The sequence below is a fragment of the Delphinus delphis genome, chromosome 5 (genome assembly GCF_949987515.2).
Source record: "Delphinus delphis chromosome 5, mDelDel1.2, whole genome shotgun sequence".
In the NCBI taxonomy this organism is placed as follows: domain Eukaryota; kingdom Metazoa; phylum Chordata; class Mammalia; order Artiodactyla; family Delphinidae; genus Delphinus; species Delphinus delphis.
In genome coordinates, this window is record NC_082687.1 from 63,360,912 (window position 1) to 63,373,021 (window position 12,110).

The window sequence follows — 12,110 nt, forward strand, 5'->3', positions numbered from 1 at the left end:
CAAAAAAGATGGGAACCTACCAAAAAAGATATTCTATATTGAAAGACAAAGAGGAAGCCAAAACCAGATGGTAGGAGGGGTGCTTTCGCGATATAATCAAATGCTATACCTGCTGGTTGGGCAACCCTCAAACTGGAAAATAATTATATCACAGAGGTTCTCCCACAGGAGTGAGAGTTCTGAGCCCCATGTCAGGCTCCCCAGCCTGGGGTTCTGGCACTGGGAGAAGTCCCCAGAGCATTTGGCTTTGAAGGCCAGCAGGGCTTGAGTGCTGGAGCTCCACAGGACTGAGGGAAATAGAGACTCCACTCTTGGAGGGAGCACACAAGGTTTCATGTGCACTGGGTCCCAGGCAAAGCAGTGACTCCACAGGAGCCTGAGCCAGATGTAACTACAGGTCTTGGAAGGACTCCTGGGGAGGCAGGGGTCGGCTGTGGTTCACTGTGGGGGGCAAGGACACTGGTGGCGGAGGCCCCAGGGAATATTCATCGGGCGTGTGCTCTCCTGGAGGTCGCCATCTCAGCACCAAAACCTGGCCCCACCCAACAGCTTGCAGGCTCCAGTGCTGGGACGACTCAGGCCAAACAACCAACGGGGTGGGAACACAGCCCCACCCATCAGCAAAGTTGTCTAAAGTTGTCCTGAGCCAACGGCTGCCTATAAACAGACCCCTTGACATGGCCCTGCCCACCAGAAGGACAAGACCCAGCTCCATACACCAGTGGGCAGGCACCAGTCCCTCGCACCAGGAAGCCTGCACAAGCCCCTGAACCAACCTCACCGACCAGGGGACAGACACCAGAACCAAGGACTACAATTCTGCAGCCTGAGGAATGGAGACCACAAACACAGAAAGTCAGGCAAAATGAGATGGCAGAGAAATATGTTCCAGACAAAGGAACCAGACAAAACCCCAGAAGAACAGCTAAGTGAAGTGGAGATAGGCAATCTGCCTGAAAAAGAATTCAGAATAATGATAGTAAAGATGATCCAAGATCTCAGAAAAAGAATGGAGGCACAGACCAAAAGATATAAGAAATGTTTAACGAAGAGTTGGAAGATTTAAAGAACAAACAGAGGAACTTCCTTCATGGAAAAGTGGTTAAGAATCTGCCTGCCAATGCAGGCAACATGGGTTCAATCCCTGGCCTGGGAAGATCCCACATGCTTCAGAGCAACTAAGCCTGCGTGCCACAACTACTGAGCCTGCACTCTAGAGCTTGTGAGCCACAAATACTGAGCCTGTGTACCACAACTACTGAAGCCTGCGAGCCATAGAGTCTGTGCACCGCAACTACTGAGCCCATGCACTGCAACTACTGAAGCCCGTACACACTAGGGCCTGCATGCTGTAACTACTGAGAACACGTGCTGCAACTACTGAAGCCTGCATGCCTAGAGTCCATGCTCTGCAACAAGAGAAGCCACAATGAGAAGCTGGTGCACTGCAACAAAGAATAGACCCCACTCACTGCAACTAGAGAAAGCCCACACGCAGCAACAAAGACCCAACGCAGCCAATAAATAAATAAAATTTTAAAATAAGTCAATAAAGAACAAACAGAGGTGAACAATACAATAACTGAAATTAAGAATACACTAGAAGGAATCAATAGCAGAATAAATGAGGCAGAAGAAAAAATAAGTGAGCTGGAACACAGAATGGTAGAAAACACTGCTAGAGAACAGAATAAAGAAAGAAGAATGAAAAGAAATGAGGATAGTCTAAGAGACATCTGGGACAATATTAAGTGCACCAACATTCACATTAGGGGTCCCAGAAGGAGAAGAGAGAGACAAAAGGCCTGAGAAAATATTTGAAGAGATAATAATTGAAAATTTCCCTAACGTGGGAAAGGAAAAACTCACTCAAGTCCAGGAAGCCCTGAGAGTTACATACAGGATAAACCCAAGGAGGAACACTCTGAGATACATATTAATCAAACTGACAAAAATTAAAGACAAAGAGAAAATGTTAAAAGCAACAAGGGAAAAGCAACAAATAACATACAAGGGAATCCCCATAAGGTTATCAGCTGTTTTTTTCACCCGAAATTCTGCAGGCCAGAAGGGAGTGGCATGATACATTTAAAGTGATGAAAGGGAAAAACCTACAACCAAGAATGCTCTACCCAGCAAGGCTCTTGTTCAGATTTGACAGAGAAATCAAAAGCTCTACACTGCTAGAGAGACCGTGTGCTGCAACCACTGAGCCTGTGCACTCTAGAGCCCATGTGCGACAACTAGAGAGAAGCCCACACACCACAATGAAGAGCCCACATGCTGCAACGAAAGATCCCGCATGCCGCAACCAAGATCCCGCACGCCACAATTAAGACCCAACACAGCCAAATTAAAAAAAAAAAAAAAAGCTTTACAGACAAGCAAAAGCTAAGAGAATCCAGCACCACCAAACCAGCTTTACAACAAATGCTAAAGGAACTTCTCTAGATGAAAAAGAAAAGGCCACAACCAGAACCAAGAAAATTACCAATGACAAAGCTCACCAGTAAAGACAAACATATAGTAAAGGTAGGAAATCATCCATACACAAATATGAAGTCAAAACCAGGAATCATGAGGAGAGAAGAGTACGAATGCAGGATATTGGAAATGCATTTGCAATTAAGAGACCAGCAACTTAAAGCAATCGTATATATAAATACATATATAGACTGCTATATAAAAACCTCAAGATAACCACAGACCAAAAATCTACAATAGATACACATACAAAAAAGAAAAAGCAATCCAAACACAACTCTAAACATAGTCATCAGATCACAAGAGAAAAGAACAAAAGAGAGGGGGAAAAAAAGACCTACAAAAACAAATCCAAAACAATTAACAAAATGGTAATAAGAACATACATATCAATAATTACCTTAAATGTAAATGGATTAAATGCTCCAACCAAAAGACACTGACTGGCTGAATGGATACAAAAACAAGACCCATATATACCCTGCCTACAAGAGACCCACTTCAGATCTAGGGACACATACAGACTGAAAGTGAGGGGATGGAAAAAAGTATTCCATACAAATGGAAAGCAAAAGAAAGCTGGAGTAGCAATACTCATATCAGAGAAAATAGACTTTAAAATAAAGACTGTTACAAGAGACAGAAGGGCACTACATAATGATCAAGGAATCAATCCAAGAAGAAGATATAACAATTGTAAATATATATGCACCCAACATAGGAGCACCTCAATATATAAAGCAAATGCTAACAGCCATAAAAGGAGAAATTGACAGTAACACAATAATAGTGGAGACTTTAACATCCCACTTACATCAATGGGCAGATCATCCAGACAAAAAATCAATAAGGAAACACAGGCCTTAAATGACACATTAGACCAGATGGACTTAATTAAAATTTATAGAGCATTCCATCTGAAAGCAGCAGAATACACATTCTTCTCAAGTGCACATGGAACATTCCCCAGGATAGAGCACATGCTGGTCCACAAAGGAAGCCTAAGTAAATTTAAGAAAACTGAAATCATATCAAGCATCTTTTCTGAACACAGTGCTATGAGATCAGAAATCAACTACAATAAAAAGAAACTGTAAAAAACACAAACTCAGGGAAGCTAAACCATATATTACTAAACAACCAATGGATCACTGAAGAAATCAGAGGAAATCAAAAAATACCTACAGGTAAAACAAAAACACAAAGATCCAAAACCTGTGGGGCGCAGCAAAAGAAGTTCTAAGAGGGAAATTTATACCAACACAATGTTACCTCAGGAAACAAAAAAATCTCAAACAACCTAAACTTACACCTAAAGCAACTAAAGAAAGAACAAACAAAACCCAAAGACAGTAGAAGGAAAGAAATCATAAAGATCAGAGCAGAAATAAATGAAATAGAGACGAAGAAAACAATAGCAAAGATCAATAAAACTAAAAGTTGTTTCTTTGAAAAGATAAACAAAATTGATAAGCCTTTAGCCAGACTCATCAAGAAAAAAAGGGAGAGGGCTCAATAAAATTAGAAATGAAAAAGGAGAAGTTACAACTAACACCACATAAATACAAAGGATCATAAGAGACTACTACAAGCAACTACAAGCCAATAAAATTGGCAACCTAGAAGACATGGACAATTTCTTAGAAAGGTATAATCTTCCAAGACTGAACCAGGAAGAAATAGAAAATATGAACAGACCAATCACAAGTACTGAAATTGAAACTGTGATTTAAAAACTTCCAACAAACAAAAGTCCTGGGACCTCCCTGGTGGTGCAGCGGTTAAGAATCCGCCTGCCAATGTAGGAGACACAGGTTCAATCCCTGGTCTGGGAAGATCCCACATGCCGTGGAGCAACTAAGCCCGTGTGACATAACTACTGAAGCCCACGTGCCCTAGAGGCTGTGAACCACAACTACTGAGCCCATGCACCACAACTACTGAAGCCCACGTACTCTAGGGCCTGTGTGCTGCAACTACTGAGCCTGCGTGCTGCAACTACTGAGCCTGCATGCTCCAACTACTGAAGCCCACATGCCTAGAGCCCGTGTTGTGCAACAAGAGAAGCCACTGCAATGAGAAGCCCACACACTGCAACAAAGAGCAGCCCAAATCTCTAGCTGCAACTAGGGAAAGGCTGTGTGCAGCAACGAAGACCCAATGCAGCACCCCCCCAAAAAAAAAGTCCAGGACTATATGGCTCCATAGACGAATTCTCTCAAACATTCAGAGGAGAGTTAACACCTATCCTTCTGAAACTACAGTAAGTCCCCTACATATAAACCTTCAAGTTGCAAACTTTCAAAGATGTGAACATGCGTTCGCATGTCCAATCACATGAGTTAGTTCACGTATCTGGCGTACATTGTCACGTGTGCATCCTCTACAAGTGGTGTGCTTTTGTGTACTTTACTGTACAGTACTGTATAGAGTACAGTAGTACAGTATCTTTATTTCAAGCCCAGGATGTCCAGAAGCAAGCGTAAAAGCAGCAATGATGTAGCTGGTATTGTACTGTACTTTTTGAGGTACTGTACTGTAAGATTAAAATTGTTTTCTTGGGACTTCCCTTCCACTGCGGAGGTTAAGAATATGCCTGCCAATGCAGGGGACATGGATTTGATCCCTGGTCTGGGAAGAACCCACATGCCATGGAGCAACTAAGCCTGTGCGCCACAACTACTGAGCCTGCGCACCACAACTACTGAGCCCATGCTCCTCAACTACTGAAGCCCGCACGCTCTAGGGTCTGAGGGACACAACTACCGAGCCCATGTGCTGCAACCACTGAAGCCTGCGCACCTAGAGCCTGTGCTCTGCAACAAGAGAAGCCACCGCAATGAGAAGCCCATGCACTGCGACGAAGACTAGCCCTCACTCACCGTAACTAGAGAAAGCCTGCGTGCAGCAACAAAGACTCAACACAGCCAAAAAAAAAATGTATTCTTTATTTTTTGTTTGTTTGTCTTTTATGCATTATTTGTGTGAAAAGTATTATAAACCTATTACAGTACAGTACTATATAGCCAATTGTGTTAATTGGGTACCTAGTCTAACTTTGTTGGACTTACGAATGAATTGGACTTATGAATGCACTCTTGGAACAGAACTCATTCATATGTAGGGGACTTACTGTATTCCAAAAAATTGAAGAGGAAGGAGTACTCCTAAACTCATTCTATGAGTCCACCATCACCCTGATACCAAACCCAGAGAAAAATACCACAAAAAAAGAAAATTACAGGCCAATATCACTGATGAACATAGAAGCACAAATTCTCAACAAAATACTAGAAAACCAAATCCAAGAATACATTAAAAGGATAATACACCAAAAAAAAAAAAAAAAAAAAAAACGAAAAGGATCATACACCATGATCAAGTGGGATTTATCTCAGGAATGCAAGGATTTTTCAATATCTGCAAATCAGTGTGATACACCACATTAACAAATTGAAGAATAAAAACCATACGATCATCTCAATAGATACAGAAAAAGCTTTTGACAAAATTCAACACACATTTATGATAAAAACTCTCTAGAAAGTGGGCATAGAGGGAACCTATCTCAACATAATACAGGCCATATATGCTAAACCCACAGCTCACATCATACTCAATAGTGAAAAGCTGAAAGCATTTCCTCTAAGATCAGGAACAAGACAAGGTGTCCACTCTCATCACTTTTATTCGACATAGTTTTGGAAGTCCTAGCCATGGCAATCAGAGAATAAAAAGAAATAAAATGAATCCCAATTGGAAAACAAGAAGTAAAACTGTCACTCTTTATAGATGACATGATACTATACATAGAAGATCATAAAGATGCTAAGGGCGTTCCGGAGCAGGGCAGCTGGACTATGGGAAGCGGCAGTCAGAGGGCAGCAGTAGGAAACTCGGGGATCTGGATGCAAAAGCCCAGGGATAGGAGCCGCAGGCATGCTGCGTCCCAAGGCTTTGACCCAGGTGCTAAGCCAGGCCAACACTGGAGGCATCCAGAGCACCCTGCTGCTGAATAACAAGGGATCTCTGTTGGCCTGCTCCGGTTACGGGGATACAGACGCCCGGGTCACCGCTGCCATCACCAGTAACATCTGGGCGGCCTACGACCGGAATGGGAACCAAGCCTTTAATGAAGACAATCTCAAATTCATCCTCATGGACTGCATGGAGGGCCGGGTAGCCATCACTCGAGTGGCCAACCTTCCACTGTGCATGTATGCCAAGGAGACTGTTGGCTTCGGAATGCTCAAGGCCAAGGCCCAGGCCTTGGTGCAGTACCTGAAGGAGCCTCTCACCCAAGTAGCAGTATCATAATGGGTGTTGGTGGAAGCAGGGGTTCAGAAAAGAGAGACGACCATTTGGAGGGGCAGGGCCTCCTGGGGAAGCCTTCCTGGATGTGGAGGGTTGGGGGGACTTTGTTCTTCCCAAGAATAAACTTCAACTCCAGTCTTGAAAAAAAAAAAGATGCTACCAGAAAACTACTAGAGCTCATGAATGAATTCGCTAAAGTTGCAGAATACAAAGTTAATACACAGAAATCTCTTGCATTTCTATACACTAACAACGAAGGATCAGAAACAGAAATTAAGGAAACAATCCCATTTACCATTGCATCAAAAGAATAAAATACCTAGGAATAAACCTGCCTAAGGAGGCAAAAGACCTGTACTCTGAAAGCTATAAGATGCTGATGAAAGAAAGTGAAGGCAACACAAACAGATGGAAGGATGTACCATGTTCTTGAATTGGAAGAATCAGTATTGTCAAAATGACTATGCTATCCAAGGCAATCTCCAGATTCAATGCACTCCCTATCAAATTACCAATGGCATTTTTCACAGGACTAGAGCAAAAAATTTTACAATTTGTATGGAAACACAAAAGACCCCGAATAGCCAAAGCAATCCTGAGAAAGAAAAATGGAGCTGGAGAAATCAGGCTCCATGGCCTCAGACTATACTACAAAGTTACAATAATTAAAACAGTATGGTATTGGCACAAAAATAGAAATATAGACTAATAGAACAGGATAGAAAGCCCAGAAATAAACCCATGCACCTATGGTCAATTAATCTATGACAAAGGAGGCAAGAATATACAATGGAGAAAAGACAGTCTCTTCAATAATGGTGCTGGGAAAACTGGACAGTTACATGAAAAAGAATGAAATTAGAACATTCTCTAACACCATAAACAAAAATAACCTCAAAATGGATTAAAGACCTAAATGTAAGACTGGATACTATAAAACTCTTAGAGGAAAACATAGGCAGAACACTCTTTGACATGAAATACAACAATATCTTTTTGGATCCAACTCCTAGAGTAATGAAAATAAAAACTAAAATTTTAAAATGGGACCTAATTAATCTTAAAAGCTTTTGCACAGCAGAGGAAGCCATAAACAAAACAAAAAAACAACCCACAGAATGGGAGAAAATATTTGCAAACGAAGCGACCAACTGGGGATTAATCTCCAAAATACACAAACAGATCATGCAGCTCAATATCAAAAAAACAAACAACCCAATCCAAAATGGGCAGAATATCTAAATAGACATTTCTCCAAAGAAGATATACAGATGGCCAAAAAGCCCATGGCAAGGTGCTCAACATCACTAATTATTAAGAGAAATGCAAATTAAAACCTCAATGAGGTATCACCTCACACCAGTTAGAATGGCCATCATCAAAACATCTATAGGGACTTCCCTGGTGGTCCAGTGGTTAAGACTCTGTGCTCCCAATGCAGCGGGCCTGGGTTCTATCCTTGGTCAGGGAACTAGATCCCGCATGTCTCAACTAAAGATCCATCATGTCACAACAAAGATCCCGTGTGTCACAGCTAAGACCTGGCTCAGCCAAGTAAATAAATAAATAAATAATTTTTTTAAAAAAAGTCTATAAACAATAAATGCTGGAGAGGGGGCTTCCCTGGTGGCGCAGTGGTTGAGAGTCTGCCTGCCGATGCAGGGGACACAGGTTCGTGCCCTGGTCTGGGAGGATCCCACATGCCGCGGAATGGCTGGGCCCGTGAGCCATGGCCGCTGAGCCTGTGCGTCCAGAGCCTGTGCTCCGCAATGGGAGAGGCCACAGCAGTGAGAGGCCCGTGTACCGCAAAAAAAAAAAAATGCTGGAGAGGGTGTGGAGAAAAGGGAACCCTCCTACACTATTGGTGGGAATGTAAATTGGTACAACTAATATGGAGAACAGTATGGAGATGCCTTAAAAAAAGAATTACCACATGATCCAGCAATCCCACTCCTGGACATATATCTGGAGAAAACCATAATTTGAAAAGATACATGCACCCCAGTGTTCATTAGAGCACTATTTATAATAGCCAAGACATGGAAGCAACCTAAGTGTCCACCGACAGAAGAATGGATAAAGAAGATGTGGTACATATATACAATGGAATATTACTCAGCCATAGAAAAGAACAAAATAATGCCATCTGCAGCAACATGGATGGACCTAGAGATTATCATACTAAGTGAAATAAGTAAGACAGAGAGAGACAAATATCATATGATATTATATGTGGAATCTAAAACAAATGATACAAGTGAACTTATTTACAAAACAGAAACAGACGCACAGACTTCAAAAGCAAACTTATGGGGCTTCCCTGGTGGTGCAGTGGTTGAGAATCTGCCTGCCAATGCAGGGGATACGGGTTCGAGCCCTGGTCTGGGAAGATCCCACATGCCGTGGAACGACTGGGCCCGTGAGCCACAACTACTGAGCCTGCGCATCTGGAGCCTGTGCTCTGCAACAAGAGAGGCTGCGACAGTGAGAGGCCCACGCACCGCGATGAAGAGTGGCCCCCGCTTGCCACAACTAGAGAAAGCTCTCGCACAGAAACGAAGACCCAACACAGCCAAAAATAAATAAATTAAAAAAAAAAAAAAAACCCAAACTTATGGTTACCAAAGGGGAAAGGTGGGAGAGGGATAAATTAGGAGTTTGGGATTAACATATATGCACTACTATATATAAAATGGGTAATCAACAAGGACCTACTGTATAGCACAGGGAACTCTATTCAATATTCTGTAATAAACTATATGGGAAAAGAATCTGAAAAAGAATGGATATATGTAATGTATAATTGAATCATTTTGCTGTACACCTGAGACTAACAGAACATTGTAAATCAACTATACACCAATATAAAATAAAAATTAAACAAAAAAGAATATATTTAGTAGTTAAACTCTGTGGAATATTAAGTGTGGAATATTAAGTGTTCTTTTAAAGTCAGAGGGCATGTTCAGGTAACCTACGCACCCTGCTCTATTAGTTGGAAAAGAGGTCTTAATAACTCCATCTGGTAGAATGCTCAGTAATAAGTGTATTACACCTGATACCCTTAGTGTAAAACACCTAACCAGCTCATGTGACCATGACTTCTACTCCAGGTATGCTGCTTTGTATTTCAGGGGTCCATTCTCTGACCTCAGTCTTAAGTGAGTTACCTAGGTCTTTCTTCTCAGAGTGATTCTTTGGGGATAGTTCCCTGTGCCCTAGGGTTAGGGAAAAAAAATAGCTGAGTTGGGCTTTCACCCTCGATTTAGCTTTAAAAATGATTAATTGTCACCCTGTAAAGAATCTAATGTATAATGACATGGGTCTTTTTAATACAAATAGTGGGGCAGTTTCAATACGGCAGGTAGTGTTTCAATATGGCGGCCCAGGGCAGGTCACCCCAAAATGTGCCTCAATGGCATGTTAATTATTGTGAATTAAAGTTGCTTAAGAAAGAGCCAGCAAGAGAGACACTTTGACCCTCCTCTCTGTCTCCCTGAAAGCAGGAAAATAATCTCATATGAAAGATGCACTCCCTTCATCTGAAAGGTAGAAGGGACACCCTTACTCACCAGAGATAGGGAATTCAGAGCTGAAAAGCCTGTAAAAACAAACCTTGTTACGTCTTTAATTTACTTCCCTAAGCCAAAACTCTGTATAGATTCTTCACTAATTAACTACCCAAAGTCTAAATTTCTTTGTCTTGTCAATTCCTCACAAATGTATTGTTTCTTTGTCTAAAAAGAATAAAAGCTGCCTGCTTTGGTTACTTATTAGGTCCCATTTCTATGAGACCTCTGTGCACATAAATAAAAGTTTTTCTTTTTCTCCTGTTAATCTGTCTTGTGTCCATTTTATTATTAGTCCAGCCACAAGAACTCAAGAGGGTAGAGGGGGAAATTTATTCAACCTGACAGTTGGTGAGCCAGGCAGGAGCCTGGCTGGAACCTGCTTCCCGCCCTGAGGCTACTGCAGATGAGAGATCCTGAGACATCTGATAAAGACCAGCAGAAGGTAAGATTTCTTACCACCTCAGCTTCCTGGATCTCTGTCTGCAAGGTCTGGTGGAAGGGAAAGTGGTGAGAGTTCCTTACTCCCTCTCTAAATTTAGATTAGCAGGAGAAAATATTTTTGAGCTAGTTCCTTGTACTTAGCAACTCTTGGGAATTCTTTTCTTCCCAGAGATGGTCACTGTTTTTCTTCGTCTCTGTCTGTTGTATTGTTTGCCATAAGGAGGAAGAACCATAGGGCAGAATGCAGGCATAGGTCCTTCCTATAAGCCTGCTGTTTGAGCCACCCTCATAGACTGGTGAGTTAATGTTTCTCACCAGACCTGCATCTACTTAAACAAACTTTGCTGTGGATCTTCCATATAAACCCAGATAAAGTTTGTCCTTCCACCTTGCTTTATGTCCTGAGATCTCAGTTTTGTGTCCAGTGAGAATATTCTCTCTGGTCCCGGCCATTTGGAAGGTGCATCTGGTGGTCAGTTGAATAGACTTGGGTTTTGAAACAGAAAGTCAGCACTCTGGCCATACCAGCTCTCAGGAGAGTTTGTCTTAATGGGCTGTTGTCTCAACCTTCATTGCCTTACTTTCTTAGACTAACTATGGGAGTGAACTTTCTTGATCATGTGAGGGCTATATACTCTTGTGAGATACTTCTTTCATCTTTGGTTAAGCCATAAAAAAGGCTTATTGGTTTGAGTCTGTATTTGAAATTAATACAAGATCCTACTCATCAATGGCCAGAAAAAGGATCCTTTAAGTTGGCTATATTTAAGAGGAAAAAAATTTTGAAAGCTCTCATCATAAATAACTTATATTGATACTTATGGGAGGATCAAATTGAAAGGAAAAAAAAGTATAATGGTGAGCTTTAGGTAGGCCCTTATAAAGATGAAAAAACAGAAATTAGACCTAAAAGTAAGATGCAACATAAATTCCCCTTCTAAAAAAAATCGCCCATCTCCTCTATAATTCCCCAGTGCCTCCTGCAAATAATCAGGAAGTAAATCAGCTGGAAGCCAATATTCAAGGGTTTAATAGAAACAACTTTCTTTGTCTTGCAAAACTCTACAAAATGAGAAATGCAACTGTAGAAACAAGTCAAGTTCCACTTGCCTTTACCAATTCCCAGTCCTTACCTATTCCTCTCAAAATGCTTTCTAGATATTATAAAAGATCAGGATATTGGAGCAAAACTGTCCTGTACTTTAAAAATTATTTTAAAATAATAATTACCCTAAGACTTATAATATATATATATATATATATATATATATATATATATATATATATATATATATATAA

At 41.3% G+C, this 12,110-nt stretch overlaps 1 protein-coding gene and 1 pseudogene across 3 annotated transcripts in view; one reads left to right on the top strand and one right to left on the bottom strand.

Moving 5' to 3' along the window:
• LOC132425944 (RE1-silencing transcription factor-like) overlaps window positions 1–12,110 on the bottom strand; it is a 191,574-nt gene that overhangs the window by 119,239 nt on the left and 60,225 nt on the right. The gene's annotated exons all lie outside the window — the stretch shown is intronic.
• Window positions 6,324–6,905, top strand: LOC132425441 (ragulator complex protein LAMTOR2 pseudogene; annotated as a pseudogene).